This window comes from Lepeophtheirus salmonis, chromosome 6 (assembly GCF_016086655.4).
Source record: "Lepeophtheirus salmonis chromosome 6, UVic_Lsal_1.4, whole genome shotgun sequence".
In the NCBI taxonomy this organism is placed as follows: Eukaryota; Metazoa; Arthropoda; class Copepoda; order Siphonostomatoida; family Caligidae; genus Lepeophtheirus; species Lepeophtheirus salmonis.
This window is the reverse complement of record NC_052136.2, coordinates 31,149,187-31,167,704: the sequence shown is the minus strand read 5'-3', so window position 1 is coordinate 31,167,704 and position 18,518 is coordinate 31,149,187.

Genomic DNA, 18,518 nt, shown 5'->3' with positions numbered 1-18,518 from the left:
TGTAAAATTCCCGTTTTGCCTCATGTTACCCCTGTATTTCATAAGTTACTTTTTGAACAGCTTGAAAGGGTTCCTCTAATGGAATACCAAATGGATTTTCGTGAGGGGAATGGCTGCTCCGAAAATAACCCCATCCTCCGGACCCTCATACATGTAGCAACCAAAATGAACAAAAAGGGAAGGGTCTTTTTTCATTTTTCAATGGACATTTGACTCTGTGTCTCACGAGTCACTTATAAAGGCCTGGGAGAGACTGTGGCTCCCTTCTTAACTGTGATGACAATATCTTAAACATGTATATAAAAATGCTATATATCAAACATGTAAATTTTAATGAAGGTATCTTGCAAGGCTATTCTCTGTCAGGATACCTTTTTAATTTCGTCCTTGATTGGTGCCTGGCTAACACAAACTACACATACATAAAAGACTTTAAACCTTATATACTTGGACAGGAAGTAATTATCGAACTTTTATTTGCAGACGTCCTTGTCCTAGTTGTGGAGGGCATGGCAAGCCTTCAATAGATAACAGCCATGTTCTTTGGTTAATGTTGGGAAATTGTCTTGAATGCCAACCTCAAAAACTACAAATTCGCCTATATTGACCAAGACACTAAAGCTGATAAATACTTTGTCGACTTAGGTTCGCAGCTTGTCATAGATATCAAGAAATTAACTCTTATACCCGCTACAGATACCTACAAATATTTGGGTATCCATTTCACTCCGTTAAGCATCAATTTTTCAAACATCTATTACAGGATGAAGGAGGAGATAAGTAACCTTCAGTTGAGCAAAATTTGTTCACAAATATATAGGACTAATTGGTAATCTCCTTCCAAGATTCCTCTAACTTTTGCACGCTACAGATTTAAAGATATCAAAGCACCTTCCTGTTTCCATGACATTGAAAGAGTGGGTGAGGCTGTTCTACGACATGCCAAAGGAGTTCTGCCATTTTAAAGTCTATAATAGGAGAGGGATAAAATACTTTTTGGTTTACAGTGGAACTCTAGCAAACGATGGAGGTCGAGCTCTTCGGGACAGTTCATACAAGCTACTTAATGAAATATGCAAATTTAGTAACAAAACACTATAAATAAGCATACTCAAGTTGAGTGCTTGTCATGCAATTCTACCGACCAAACGCCCCATCTGTATAAAAAGGGTTTTTTATACAAAAATCGATACGCAAGAGTTGTAGTCAAGTCAGCAAGAGCCATTTTAACTCTTATTTCCTGCTGACTAGAAACATGAACCTTAGTAATACAGAATTTTCCTTGTGATACCTATCATGCCCGGGTTGGTGGTAACTAAAGTACAGCGAAATACAAATCTTTCATAATCTGGAGGAGCGGCTAAGAAATTGCAAATATAGCAATAACTGAGCTGTAAATTTTCCCAAAAATCCTTGCAGAGAATATTAAAAAATAAACAAGCCTAAGATATTTGAAATTCGACAATAAATCTTTTTCCATCCTTGATTTTAGATATAGAACTCGTGATAAATCCACTGTCCCATAATTTACCCACCTTTTCTTCAGAGTTGGAGGAAAAATTCAGTCTTAAGAGTCTTAAATATCGATACTCCTTTTGAAAGCAATCGGCTTCTTTAAGCCCTTCAAATAACATCAATTTACCTTTTTATTGTTAATCATTTAAACAGTTTTTTATTCATTTTTCTTGAATTAGTTTAATAAAACTACCATCTGCCTTGTTAATTGGTTTTCCCAATATAATTCCAATATTTGAGTGATATCGTCTACATAGATATCGATGATATGTTTTGATATTGTAAAATCTACTCCCAAACACGAAAAAAAATAATAAATTGTAATTACCTATATCTTTAAGCCCAACAGCGAATAGTATCGAAGCTGAAGGATAACCCTGGTGACAACTATTTCTTTAAATAGTTCCATCAATTTCCAAATCACCTTTTACAATAGTTGACGTACCATTGAATAGAAGAGCTCTAATTGTGTTGAAATATTTTTGGAGGAATTCTAAAAATATATCACTACAATATGGTATCAAAGGCCTTGCAAAAGTCAACTGCAATTATTGGATCAAACTTATTTTGAACAATTTCATAGATTTTATAGTTTTATTGAACACATTTCATTTGTCCTTTTACGTCTTATTTTCGTATCTTAACCAGGTATGGAACAACCCTATCAATGTACCGAGTGAAAATTTTGCCATCAATACCCTCTGGTCCACAATGCTTTCCTTTCTTTCTTTGTTCTACAAGGTTGCATATCAAGGGCCTATTATCTATTAAGTCTAGTCTATCTACAATTCCATGTTACAGTCAACTAGCTTTAATTATTTAAGATATATGTACATTGTGGGGAATTAAATTGGGAACATTTATCCCTATCAACTTTGATACGCATATTCTCATAAACAAAAAAAGTTAAGCAAATAATTCTTTTTGAAAGAGATTAACTGTGGATACAAAAAATTTAACACACAGCATAGTTGAGAAGTGAAAGGTCAGATGATGAGGAGGCCGCCATATTTCGTTTTTCCAAACTCCTGCCAAGTTTTTCTTGCACCTACTTTGGACCTATGAGATTCTGTGAGACATTTCTGAACATCTCAAGAGCCTTTACAGCTGCTCACATAGTCTTAGAATCGATATGTAGCTCCTTAGCGAGGATTCGCATGCCTATCGGTGGTTTTGTTTCAATTTTCGCTAATAAACCGGTTAGGAACTCATCTTTGCGTATTTTGTTGTGGCTACCACTAACAGGCTGCTTCCTTTTAAAGTCTTCTCCACTCTCTTTAAGCTTGTTGATAGTAGCCACAAGCTTCTTGGAGAAAAGAAAGATATGGGAGGGGTAATCAAGGTGATGTTTCCTCTCAACACTGAAATAAGACTAGTGTGAGACAGGCAATGAAAGTTCTTCTCGTTTTTTCACCTTTCAACTTTTGAGTTTCAAGGTAGCTTTCAAACAAGAGTATGATACACTTATCTACAACTTAACTGTGATGTTACATAGAGTTTTTATTAAGAAATCCGTGTATTCACCTTTTACCTATATTTATTAGTGAATAGAAGTCTTTTCATTCATTATAGTATGAGATTATGTTGCATAAATATAAATAAGCATTTTAGGACAAAATTAGTAATGCTGCCCAAAAAACAGTTAAACATTCCGACAATCAAAAAGTCATAAAAACATTCACTCGCTCAATAATATAAAACATAAAAATCAATCCATTGGTCTTCCTACGGGCAATTGTTTTTTAAAGTAGTTCTATATTTGACAATGGCAATAGTATGGTTCCAGGAATCCCCATCCACCCTTGGTATTTTCAATGCAATTTCTTGCCAATAAGGGATTTGTCACTCAAATGAGCAAAATGTATTGCCCGACTTTATGCACTTTTTAGTCTTTGCTTTGTAGGTAAGCGGATAAAATTGTTGCCTTTAAGGTATTAAGGTTTTTCCCCCTCCATATTTAGAAAATCAAATTCAATTAAAAAGACACTTTAGGACCCTCGATCCCACGCATGCAAAGTAGTATTAAAGGATTATCCACAGTCTTTACAGGGAACGTAGTAAACAATACAGTCTGTGGAAATCTGGAATCCAGACGTGCATTTTTTCCTTGTAGAACTCCATACACAAAGAATTCCCTATCCTGTTAGCCCAAGAATCTAACAGTTTCAATTTTCTGCTGAAATTTTGACATATTTTGTACGATATATCAGAATATGATGGCGAAATTATCATCTTCAAGTGCTAGGGCCCTGAATGTAAGTGATGGCATGCAGATTTTGTATGGGAAAACCGATATTTGTCATTATTTAGCATGGAGTTTGTGGTGGGGGTCAAGTCATGAACAGTCATTATATTATCAGTTATTGTTTCTATTTTTAAAACCCTAGGATTTTTTATACTCTTGAAAAAATATGTTTTCAAATTATCAAATGTACATAGATATAATCATCTTTAAGGTAAGACGATGGAGCAAGCTGCATAAGGCTCCAACGTAGTCTATATTAAAACTACACTTTATTATTCCTTTACACGATCATTTTGTATGACATATAGTTATACATAATATAGCTAACATAGTAACAATATTATATCTACTAGTATGAACTACATCAATATATAACAATAGGTTCATAAAATTCTTACGAATGCACCGTAACAAACTCAAAAATAGCAATAAAGAAGAGGATATTATTAAATAAAATCTCTTTATATGTACCATCATACAAATAATTATTATTTTCAATAGCTTTTAAAAACTGACAAGTCTTATTATTTTACTTAACACCATTTTTTATATATTTAAAAGTATCTTATATCAATACATAACCCAAATTAACAGAGCAATATCTTTATTTCAAGATTTAAGTCTTAGAAAAATGAAATATTTCTGGGCACTTAAACAAACACTGGATAACTGGAGGGATTTAATTTTTAGATTAATCAAAGGGGGAAAAAAATAAAATATTTTTTTTTGTCAAAGAGTTTAAATTACTTGAACTTCTTTATATTTATATAAATAACATATAATTTCAACTTGCTTGTAAATATCCTTAAACCTATTTCACATCGTTCACTGATCAGAGTAGTTCTGTTCACACATCTTGGCTCTCCATATTTTTGTTATGATTTATTATTCATGTATGTATACTTATTTCTCTCAAAACATGATTCCACATAAACCATTTTCTATAAAATATTCAACTTAAAATTGAATACAAATGGAGGCCAGGGAAAAAAGGCCTGAAATCCCTGTTTAGAGTTGAAAATGAAGTTTTTCCCATTCGTATATTTTTCTCTAAAATATTCCTCCAATATTTAAAAATAAACATCCCTCCAGCAGGCATGGGGAGGTCTATCCAGAACGATAAAGTAAAGTTTTGATAGTCTGATTGGCTTTGGTCAATCAAGCTATCAAACATTTTACTGCCTTTTTAGCTGAAATGTCCAATTAAGGCCATTAAAAATGAAGAAAAAAAAGTAGATGTTCCATGTATAGCTAGAGTATTCTTCCATTAAACTAAAAACTTGCATTACTTTAAACATGACAATGCTTGAATAATTTTTATTTTCCATAATCAAAGTATCAATCATACAATTTTCTCTACACTCAAATGTATTTTTGGGGCGTCAACATAAAATTAATTAATTGAGAAAATACTAATTATTTTTATCATACCAGACACATTTGAGTCAATTGTAGACTTTGACTTCAAATTTATAGGATGAATTAAGATCTCCAAAAATTTATCAATATTTAAGATTCTTTATTTGATTTTAAAGGACTTCTATTGACCCCCCCATTTAACCTTTCAAATAAAATCTATAAGTATCTTTTTTTTTTTTTATTTGTCGATCAACTTTAAGTGCAATTTGCGGCTTCTCTAAAGGGTCAATCATTTCTTCAAGCTCAAAACTTAGAACTAGATTGTGTTACAGATGTAAAATTTCATTTTTGAGTTTACTAATAAAAGTTTACTTGACATATCAAGTGTATTCCAATCGGATGGAAAAAAAGTTTAAGTTTTCCATTGAATTAACCATAACTAAAGATGGAATTAGTGTAAAGAAAAAACTAAGTATAGTGATTCGAAAAGGAAAAACGGTTGAACGTGTCCTCTTTTTTTTCTTTTTTCATTATTTAATCAGTCATGGGTTATTCCATCTCCTCCTAAAGAAGAATTTATCCCCATCTTTGGTTTTAATTAATTTGTAAATGGACAATAAAATAACTATAAAAGGGCGTGCTTGACTTTATTTTGCCAATAAAATTAACATTGTAAGGATTATTGGGTTTAGATCAAATATGCACCGTTTTGTTAGATAAAATTTTTTCCATTTGGAATGTAATTTCGTAATTCCACGATTGATGAAATCTTCGTCCCTATTGGTAAAACACTCATTTTCACAAGCTTCCCTTAAGGCCAGTTTTGTATTATTCAGAAAACTTTGGAAATGCTTAAAAAGGTCTTTCCAGGTCTGGTCTAATTCGTGTGCAATAGAACCTCCCATCAAAGCTCTCCGAGCTTCTGTCACGTCGTTAAACGATGTATGTGGCCTGGTCTTGTTTTGATTAAATACAACACCTTTCTATTGGCCAATTCTGGCTGCTTCTGGTCGATTATCTGTTTCAATCTGGTAGACAGTATAAATACAAAATGAGTTTTTTTCAAGATGGGAGCAACTAATGGTCGATGATTCCTTTCCAATCCCACCAAATACAAAGCATAACCTTCTTGGGGGTTAATCCCGGCTTGGTAATAGCTTTGAGACGCTTCACCGTGTTTTGACTACGATTTGTGTCTGCTATTGTTGTCTTATGTGATCCAATTTCCATTGTCAGTCACCACTCGCATCAAAAATGGATCCATTTTGTTACGTGTCAGCAAAGAGTCCTAGTCTTCCATTCGACCCAAAAGGTTATTTTGCATCAAATCGTGTGGCACCCATACATACATAGAGCTTCTTTTCAAGACCAGCCTTACAAAAATGGTTCCAAACGGACTTTTGTCGATTTTTACTTAGATTTAGGAACGCTGTAACACACAACTGACTTCACCAAACACAAAACTGTAAATGAACTTTTTTAAATTGCAGGCTAAACCTTTAAGGATAATTTAAGTTTTTTTTATGCACGTGAGATATAGCACATCAAAGACATCTAGCGAAAAACGTTCAGAACTTTTTTCTAATATATGAATTTAAATATAATTAGGATACTTTCCCTACGCTAATGCTATTTTAAGTGTAGAAGTTTCTCCTTTTTATAGCAGTAATTCATTTTCTCCCTCCAAAATCATAGAACAGGGAGTTGATAAGAGCAAGGGTCTTATTTCAGGTGTATCCTGTCTTGCTTCCGCCTTCTCTTTGCGTACTTACAAAAAAACATCTCTACCCATAACATGATGGGGCTCTTCCAACGGGCGTGGAAGTGACACTTTCCCATGAAAATATACAAATCTACCAGTCGGAATAAAAGGGATATCAATGGAACCTTTGATATTACGTGATCAAATTTTAGAATGTTTTGTATAAAATTTACATTATTTAATCACGGAAAGAAAATGTTCATAAAAAAGGTTTTCCAAAAAGTTTACATAACATACATTTTCAAAGTTTTTTTCCAAAAGTAAACTCCTTAGAGAAAAATCGTAGACCGGACCCTGTCTAACCGAGGATCCCTTTTTTTCCATCCGAAGCCTAACTTTAAAAAAGAAAAGTAAATATTTGAGAAAATATATGTAATATATGTTGAGTGCTGGATTCAATTTTGACTCATGATAAATTCATTAACAACCCTGGTCTTAATACGCATAGATAGGGATATGATTTTTATAGGGTGTAAAGAGAATGGAGCAGCAAGACTTATTGTTCAACTGAACTATAAATTGGTAAACATTAGCTGCCTGTTAATTATTTATTTAATTTCATTAGTGCTATGAAACTATATTTAAATATATATATATATATGTTGCTCCTCCCCCTCCCCGTTCTCCTTTTCTAGCTCTGAGTTGCAAAACATTGGGCGGACAGTTGACTTGTATTATTATGGAATATTTAGATAACCAACACAAATTAAGGAAAATTGGCTTATTAGAGATCCTTATAATACAGATTAGCAAAGGGCCACTGGACCCCAGATTTCAACAATTGACCGCCCCTTGAGTTTCCAAATACTTATTTGTACTTGATTTCAACTACAATTTTCAATTTTGATATTAATGTATCCACCATACATTTGTAGAGTTTCCAATTTTTGCATAATATTCACCACTAGTAGAAAATGTCAACCTCTACCTGACATATATATTTATATGATATGTACAAATTGTTGTTATTTTATACAATGAATAAATTATAACTAGAAAATGGTATGACGCACTTTAAATAATTCATAATTCAATTTTGATGACAAATAACATTTGCTTTGATTAGATCTCCATTGTATGCTTGTTATAGTAAATTGGTAACTAATAAATTTATGAGAAAATTTATCAGTTGATAAGTACTTTGTTGTACATTACATCATCAAAATCCCCAAAGTTTCCTTTCTACAATAAATAAGGCATACTAATTGGTCAAAATGAAATGATAGTATATGGTAATAGCTAGTAATTAAAATGGATGTTGTTATAACTGAAGATAAATAGGTTCAAACATCTAGTGGTGTAGATAGTGGAAGGTCTATAATATAATACAGGGTGCGCAAGCTATTTGTGAAGAAAAGTTATTATAGTTATTTTTTTTTTTTCAAACGCAATTTTCTTTGTAACCAGTAATCAGATAAAAAAATAAAGCCAGAATTATGAAAACTTGATGAATTCTGATTTATAATTATTCAATAAAATCACACACAGCCTCAATTCAGTCTCTATATGAGGCTGAAATCCAGGCCATTGCCACAGGGCCCCTTAAGAAATTCTGAAAATCCTTCTTGATCCGTCTGATAAGCTCATCTTTGGTGTTGCAGGGGTTTAGTTTTTCGTTTGATCGCCCCCACAAAAAAAAAATGCATCAGACTCAGATCTGGCGATTTTGAAGGCCAAAAGTCCAGCAAAATGAAGTCTTCTAAATAGTCTTGGAGCCATCTAACCTTGCCTCAAAAACGAAGCATCAAACGTCTAACCTTGCAAACGACGTTTGGAGTTCCAGAGTTCGAGGAATTGTTATGACGTCGCTTCTGGATTGGATTACAAGGAGACGTCTGTCTCATTTCCAAATATTTGGGACAACAAACTCGTTAATTGATTTTTTTTTTCAAGTGGTGAAATGTTTGCTCAAGCCATCTAACAAAAAAAAAAAAAAAAAACAGCTACCTAATTGCCTGCGTTTGCCCAAGAGAGTGCATTAAGTGGCTTGCACACCCTGTATTTTATAGCCTCTGAACCTCAAAGTTAAAAAGAGCAAATAATTTGATTCATATTCATCAAATATCTCTCTTATATCATCGATATGTTAAATTATATGACCTACTTAAATGATTAAAACAGATAAAAAGTTCAAAATATAAAGTCAGACATTTTCCTTTGTTAGTAACAATTATTTTCAGTTGATATCACAGTGGTGTTTCCCATTTTTATGGGATTTCCATGTTAAAATACAAATTTATACTGTAAAAGTAGCTCCAATTTAGTCTTTTTGCAACTCAGTGGGAATGATGTGTTGAGAGGTGTCGTCTTTTATGTAACGTGAACACACTCTTTAGAGTCCAATTTTGTAAAACGAATTTATAAATGTTCGATAAACTCCTATTTATTTGGTTTAAATTCAAGATTTATTTATGAAAATTGTTCATTTTGTTCAAAGGGCTAAGGAGTAATATAATTTTCATACTCCTCCATGAAGTTAGAGCTTTTATGGGCAATAATAATTATAGGAGGTACCCCCCATCACGTTTCATTTTTCACATTGCATACTTCCATACTTATAAAAAAAAGGCAGGAAGAAAAGTGTCCCCGATTTCCCTGGAAACAAATGACGAAAAGTATGTAATTAATTTAAGGTTGTATATTTTAGGTGTATAATATCCTGGCTATTTAAAAAAATCCAGGAACAATATATCCATTCAATGCATTACATGTTGGGATAATTACTTCCAATTTATTTTTTTTTAGTCATTAGATGGATTGACCAATTAATATTATTGACATTGCATAGATTTGCCTTAAATTGCTTCAAAGTAATTCGCTATTTGTTAGGTGATTAATTGGCTTTATATTGGTTTATTTTTAAATTCTTCATTTTAATATATCTATCTAGGTTGACGAAAATACATCACACCTCCTGGTACTAAGGGATTTAATTCATGGCAAAATAACAACACAAAATAAGTCAGAAATTTATAATTATAAAAGAGTATATGAAGAAGTTATTTTGAGCAGAATATTAAAGATAGTCCTTTTCGTGAAATTTCATGCTTGCAAAAAAGTCAATAAAATGACTTATTGGATAAATTGTAATAACTTCATTATTAATGGCCCCAAAGGCTCACGTAAAGAAATGAAGAGAACGGAGATTAGTTCTTCTTTTTTCTAAATAGGAACTCTGTTGCAATAGAACAGGGGTCGGCAACATATGGCACGCGGAGGTATATTCACTCGTACTGGCAAATTAGAACATATTCCTGTAGTTAGTGTATGTCTATTACCATTATTGTTCATAGTGGCACACTCATTGATAAGAAATGTTGAAGTTGGCACTCCCTGTCTCAAAGGTTGCCTTCTCTGCAATAGAACATACAAAAAACTTAGAAAGTATATTATTTGAAAGTGCTATATTGTACAGGGAGCGGGGATGAAATTGTCGCCAAAATATTTTCCTACAAAAAACAACACAAAATATACATTTTTTTAACTTTTTTATTGAAAATCAAAACTATGACGAGCATATAGGTATAGAGTAGCCATTCATTCCATATAATCACCGTTGGCAACAATAACGGCCTCAATACGGCCTCTGAACCGACCGCAGGCTCTTTTGACCATCTCATTGTCCATGTTGCCGAATACCTCCTTAATGGAGTCCATCAGGCTGGCCTTGGCAGGGTGCTGAGTCCTGTTGACACACCCAGGGCCTTTCTCCGGCCACCCCTTAAACCTTCATGGACCTGGTAGAGTCATCCTCAACCATCTTCTTCACCTTGTCGACAAAGTCGGTGTCCCTGACCTTCCTGTCGGCGCCCTTCTCCTTTGGGTCCCTCCTAATGGTGGCATCAACATCCCAGGTGTCCTCTATCTTCTTACGGATACGCTGAACAGTCCGTAAATTCACTCCTAAGGTTGAAGCAACCGTTGAATTGGAGATTTCACCTCCATTATTAACCAATGCCATGACTACGGCGGAGCTCGAAATCTCCTCGTTCCACTTATAGCTCTTTATCTCCTCATATGATGACGGCATGATGCTAACTGAACTACGTATCGTTTGCTGACGAGAATAGCTTTCCTATTTGGTGACTGGTTTTTTATTTGATAATATCGTCTTCAAGTTATCAAGGTTTAAATTAGGCGACAATTTGATCCCCGCTCCCTGTATTATCCTTAAATTTCCTGAATTTAAAATCCCTACCATATATGTTTATATATTAAATAAGGAGTCCACTTTCCTGCAAGAAACAACAAAAAACGTTGGATGTCTTACATGACCAATTACCCTGTCCATGTTTTGATACAAGATTAACTTTTCTATACCTACTAGATTAATACTATTAACTGTTTGATTGATTTATTTCGTAGAATCACCGGACTGTTAAAATCCCGAGAAAAAAGACAAGTGACAATGCTGGGCAGTAATATTTATTCATTTTGTATGTAAATAATGTTGTATACAATGCAGTATAATATTTTGGATATCTGAAGAAGAAATAGCCAGTAGCCAAGTACAATTCGGCTTTGGATATGCATCTATTTATACAAATGAACCTCTTGATATTCGAACTATATTGGATTTTCTTAAGAGGAATTATTTTACTGATGTTGAAGGATCCAATGGGGATGTCATATCTGTCAGTTTGAAAATAAAAGGCATGGCAATTTTTGAAAGTAACAAGAAAAAGCGTTTTAAAATAACAGCAATCAACACGTTCAAGAGAGTTTACCGTAAAAAAGAAAAAGCGTTTTAAAATAACAGCAATCAACACGTTCAAGAGAGTTTACCGTAAAAAACTAAAAGGTTGGATAAGAAAGTTTGTGGAAATCCCCAACGTCTACCCGGAACCCAATCCAGATTATTCTAATGCCGAACAACGGTTCAATTTAAGATATCAAGCGGTTAGATTGCAATACCAGAAATGTTTTCAGTTTTGACATTCAAGGCGAAATTGTACAGGTAAAAGAGTTCCAATCGTAGAGTATATAAAGGGTTTTTCAATAAGAACGCTCACATTTTACGTTGATAGGTTTCGAAAACGACGTCATATTTGTTATTGTTTCTTTGACAGCTGTGCTCAGAAATAATTGTAGTTTCATCATAGAGCAGTAAACATTAAGTTATGAAATAAAATACAAACATACATATATGTGTAGAGAGTTTCAATCATAAAGTTGCTCACATTAATGAAATGCTGTTGTTGTTATCTTTCAAACGAGATATTGCATACATATATCACTTCATAATAAAGAGTAAAAAGAAAGGTTGGAGATTGCAACTTTCAGTAACAACATCATTTGGTAGCCTGCTTATTTTAGAGGGATGTTATTATTTACTTTTTCTTACTCGATGCTCCTTTCATATCATTGCTCAACTTACAACCAATAAGACCACAAAAATATTTTTATCGGCAAAGCAAAGACGCTCTAAAGTAATCCCCTTTATGCTTAGTGTTGTAAATAATATGACCTTGCGTTCTGCTAAAAAAAATTGAGGCTGACAACTGTAATTATGTTTTTGGAGGAGAACTGTTAAACTGGCATAACGTTTCATTAGATTAGCCGCGAGAAGCTTTGAGATTAAGATAATGAACACAAATCTCTCTCCGTATCTTGGAAGGACATCGGCAGGAATTACTCCGTTGTTGATCCTCAATTCTATTTTTACTCTAACAATGACTTACACTTAGGTATAACTCCACAACTAATCCTCAGTGTTCCAATGAGCTAATAGTTACATAAACTTTTAACTGAATACCTTGATCCCAAAAATATAAAAAACTACGAAGAGTTCCATTGATCAATAGGACTCCAGTCAAGATCGCACTAAATTGAGTTGTTCGTTCTAGAATGCTAATTTAGATCGGAATGTTACCTGAATTTCGGCACTGAAGTAATTTGAAATGAATATGAAACTCCAATCAAATCAGATACTCAATCTTGATGATATGGCCGAAACCTTCAATAAAACAAAATCTGTGGTGATACACTTTAGAAAACAGTTCAGTTCAGCGGAGAACTGAAACCTTTCCATACCAAAATTAAATTTGAAGAATTCTACCATTTTAGAACACAACACGGACCTCGGAGATTTTTGGAATTGAAGACCTCTCTAGAATGAATACATTAAAGTAGTAAGTGTAGATAAAAGAGATAAAGTATTGAAGTTAACCTTTCTTTGGGAATATTGCGGTCCAGGATTTCTTCCTTCCATTGAACATTCAATAGCTATTTGTTACTAATTTTATGCACAACTTCCTATTTTTATATTTAAACATGTACACTCAGTTTGTTGACAGTCACATTTGATACTTATTTCGATGTGTGGAAGACTTGAAAATAAATATTGTGAAAAAATATTTGGACATAATATTTTTATTAAAATAAACTAATTGGAATTTAGCTCCTGAGTTTTTATTGGTGCAATTTATGAAGATCAGTTAATTACTTCAATTCCTAATATTTAAAAAAAAAAATTTTTTTATTTGCGCATTCTTTGAATGTTAAAAACTCAATTTATAATAATGCTAGATAAATAAAATAACATCAGATTTGTTGTCACGCAAACATTTTGGATTGGTACAATTTTTTTAAATCCAGTAATTAACCCCGGATTTATTTAGGAAAAACTAACATTGTTAATACCTTTGTGGAATCCCCAATAATTAATTAATTAATCAACAAATCATCCACTATTATAAAATAAGATATGTTGTTTATTAAAATACTATAGTTCTGTTGATTCATTATATAGACAATGTGATATGATTTTCAAAACTGTGTAAATCATCATTTAAATATGTACTATTGCTCATTTATGAAATTGAAACTGTTCTGATATATAATTTATAATGTTTATTCAATAGTCTATTGAAAGATGATAATTCTGTTGTAGCGCTCTATACATCAGTGGTATTGGGAATTTGATCTTGACTACTTTTTTAGAATACTCTATATATACTAATGTGGTCACTTGTTACAATATTAATATTTTTGTACTGGTTTCGTAACCAAAATTAGTATTTCCTTACTTTTTCAACTGAAAAGATAACGGAAAATTGGCATACCTAGTTAGTTAAATATTTATTACTGCTTGCCATACATACATTTGTGCTAATATAGCAGATTCTAAAACCTATTTTACATTAAAATTTTGTTCAATAATATTTTTTTACATTTCATAAATAATAAAAAATATATAAGATATATCAAAGATATATAAGTAGATAAAAAATCGATTTGAAATATACGAATATTTAGTATTTGACACACAGATTCTGAATATTTAATAACAAATTCGTTGTTGTTTTTTTGTTTTTTGTGAAATTTGGTTTTCGTCGATTTTTCATTTTTCGTCTTTTTTTAATTTTCTTTATAGGTTTGAGCCAACTTTTAAATAAAAACAAAAATCACATTAAAATTGAGACAAATTAAAATTCAAAAAATACATGCTAAAAAAGATTGAAGAAATATCTCATCACTAGACGTAAATATTTCAGATGGAACCCAAAGTTTCCAAAGATGCAAAAGTTGTTATTTTTTTTATGATAAAAACATAATTATCTACAAATTTATAAACTTTAGCTTAAAAATACATTGTCAAAAGTATTATTTTTATATAAATAACATCTTTTTTTTTCATTTGTTTTTAAACTAAATAATTATTTTTATGCCAAAAAATTAATTGATTTTAAATTTGGAAGAGTATTTGCGTCAAACAAATATAGTTTATCAGCATACTAATTTGTTTTTATTTCGATTAATGTAAAAATTGCTCAAGAGTGACAAAATATTACAATGAAACTCGTTTTTTATACATAACGCTAGTCATCATATTTTTACTCTTGGATTAATTTGCATCTTTAATTGATTTTTTTAATGAAAATAACCTTATTTGTACGAAATTTTTGCTGTTGTGGTCTAGAAAAAATTATTTTATATACCTACAACTATCAATATGCCTTGATAGCCTAATAAATTTACAAAAATATGTTTCAAGCAACAAATCTTACAAAACTTTTAATATAATAAAAATATTTCAAGGTGTTCTTTTAAAATAATAAAGGGATTTTAATGATTGTGATCAAAAATGAAGATTAAATTATATTTATAAAAAAATGCAATTTTTTGTACTTAGAAAGCATTTTTTACTATCTACAAAAAAATACCTAAATAATTAAAATATTTTATAATTTTGGAAATAACTTTCTAGAAGTTATATTTTATACTTCTGTCTTTTATTTAGATATTTCAAGGCAAAAAGTAACCCTGAATCATGTAGATATTTGAGAAAAAAATATCAAAATAATACTTTATATTCTATTTCTGGATTTTTTTTTAAATCAAATCAAATCCAATTTAATTTTTTTTTTTATTGAATTTTTTTATGTTTTGTACCCTAAGGATTTTTTATTATTCAAAGGTTTGTTGAAACTCTAAGAATGGGGAGGGAATACTCACAAAATTATAATTGATAAGAAGAATCAGCGCATCAAATACAATTGGAATTAGATATAGAAGCTAAAGATGATGAATATCTAAAGCATGACGTCCGTTTAATCTAGCAACATCTGTGATCTTGTCAAATTTTGTGGACTCCCCTCCCAAACCCTCCTGTGGACGTCATTAATATAGGGGTGTTACGAAAATGTCCCTGCAAAAAATTCCCCTTCTTTTATTTAATACAAATAATAAGGTTTTAAAAACTCATTATTGAGTATTTTTAGATTATTTTACTGTAATTTGATTTGAATATCTAGGTACATATATGATGTTTTACCTAATGCCGATCTAAGAGGATTATTTAGTGTGTACTGGTATTATAATAATATTTCTAAGCAAATTTGTGAAATGTGTCCTACAACCACGAAAGAGGATCATGCATAGACCGTGAGATGAATTAAGGGCGAACACATATTTTTAGAGCTCTTTCTGTAGTGATTAAATATGTATTTACATTCATTAAATCAACCCAATTGAAAGCTGAACAGAACCTAAAAACAGTTGAAGAATAACCTTGTAAGCTAAAAAATGGATTGAAAGGAACGCTTATAAGGCTTCCCCATTTTTTTGGAATTGGGATTCTGAAACTGTTGTTGTTATTAATTACACTGTGCAAAAAAATGAAGGTCTTGGAGCGCCCTTAGGCTGAAACCCACACTTAAAATTATTATTTAAGCCGTAAAATCCGAATATGACCATTAAAACTTTCAAAAAATATCGGTTTGGCCTTTAAAGCCTTTTTTAAAAATCAAATCTGTTGAGTATAACTACGATTCTGTACCATATTTTGACATGAAAGACCTATATATGTAAAGAAAAGCTTGATATTTACCGTCTTTGTTTTCGCCGTCTTCATCAGTAACCAAACCAATCCATACCCTATTGTCATAAGTACATGCAGCAAATTGACATAATTATGTTTGAGTGTATGCGCCATCAAAAAATGAATTTTTTATTAAGTGTTGTAAGAAGTTTCATTTTCATAAGATTTTTTTTTAAATTTTTGAAGTATTGCCAGTGTACTTCAGATTTTTAAAAAATCCAATTAGAGGTGATAAGACATTCAAATATTTTATTTTTTACTTTATTTTTAGAATCCACACACTTCAAAATAGTCAAGTGCCAAATTTCAAGAGGTAAGCTCTTTTGCAACTAAAAATATACAAGAAAATAGCGCCACGTAATAAAACATTATAGCGACGATTAAAATTTTTATCCAAAAAGGGACTAAGATAAGTTTCCATGTATATCTCATTAACAACTAAGAATTATGTACTGAAATTTGGCACATATTAGGGTTAGGTTACATGCTCTGCTTGATTTGAAATGGAATGACCAGGAAATTGTACAAGTTTCAATCAAAAAATAAGATAAAGCCCGAAGAACTAAATATTTCATTTATTAAAAGTGTTATGTTTATCTTTTTATAATGTTAATTATTAATTGATTAATGATTAGTATTACCTACCTTTATGGCATATTTGGAAATCCAAGTACTGGCAAATCGTAAACAAATAAGTAACATTGTTAGCCCAAAATTAAATATTTGCATTATTATTTAATAGTTGTTAAAATGACTAGTATTAAAATGAGCGGATGGCTTGCTGATATAAATTAAGAATACTAGGGCATTCTTGACCAATTTGGCACCATAGGAAAGTCAATAACTACCCATACCACGAGTTGGCCCCAAAAAATACGTTTTTAATCGTTTAATTTTTTAATAAGTATTTATATGAATGAAAAATAAATTTGATAAAGATCTGGGACGCGTAAATAAAATTGTTTATAATCAATATTGGAAACTGTAAATCTTTGCAGCTTCAATTTTTTTAGTGTTTACTCCTAGAGAACTGTTAGTGCTCAAGTTGTGCAAAGAATTCACTCTCAAGTTAGCTGTCACAGGTAGTATCACATATCACAAAGACAAAATTGTTCTAATTGTAGACAAAAAACTATTAAATTTATATGTAAAATTAATTATATAACTTCGCAACGGAAAATAAACTCCTCACCTTTTTAATTAGATATAATTTTTTTTAAATGTACTAACTTTTTTGTAATTGCCTAATATGAAAATGTATGAGTATCCCCTGGTCTAAACACTTATTAAAGGAAGTATTTTTATTCAGAAACATTTGTATATCATTTTAAAAATATTTTTCATCTGGAAGAGGTATTCAATGTAACATGACGTACACTTCCCCCTACATTAGGTTCAGTTACTCGGCCTTGTTTCACTCAAGATATAACTTATATACATGGTATATAAAGGACTCTAGGGATTTCATGTTAGTAACAAACCGACTCTCCATCTCAATAAATCCTTAAAACATTTTCATTTTACTCACAAAGATGTAATAATCAAATAATGGAGTGAAATAACACTCCATATTTCTCAAAAATTAACAGAAATATGAACGTATAATGGTAAATTAAAATGGAGCTTAAATTTATCTTCTTAGGAAAGCCTGAAATCATAATCACGAGCCATCATAATTGAGAACTTGAACACAACATGGTAAATATTTATGGAAGTACAATATACTACAACCTCTATTATGAACTTGTAGCCGCAATAATGCTGTATAATCTTTAATGATAAAAAATTCTTAAACTAATTTGTCCAAGCGACTAAGTTTATATTCATGGCATGTTTAAACTAAATAACTATGTATTTAAGAATTGAGATTAATTATGATTACAAATTATAGTTAATACACACATGCAGTCTGTTAAGAGGGATACAAATGAATGGTTCATCAGGCAAGTCAACTTTGTACTTGAAAATACGATTTAACGTTCATCCGGTACACTTCATCAACACAAAGTGTTTTGATCATCCACTATCCTCTTCATCAAATGAAAGTTGAGTCCACTAGACCAGGGGTAAACAAACTATGGTGCACAACGTCAGTTCATCCAGCCCACCGACGTGTTTCGAATTTACTTGATAAAACATTTGGAACACGAAACTTTGTGATTTAATTTGAAATTGAGTATTATGCGTAGAATACAAGGAGATCCTGATTGATGATTGCCTTTAATTTACTAATGGTATACTGTATGTTTCGCGTAATATATGGTCAACCTTCATTTCCTCCATCTCTAGTTGGTTATCCCACAATTACGTATCTT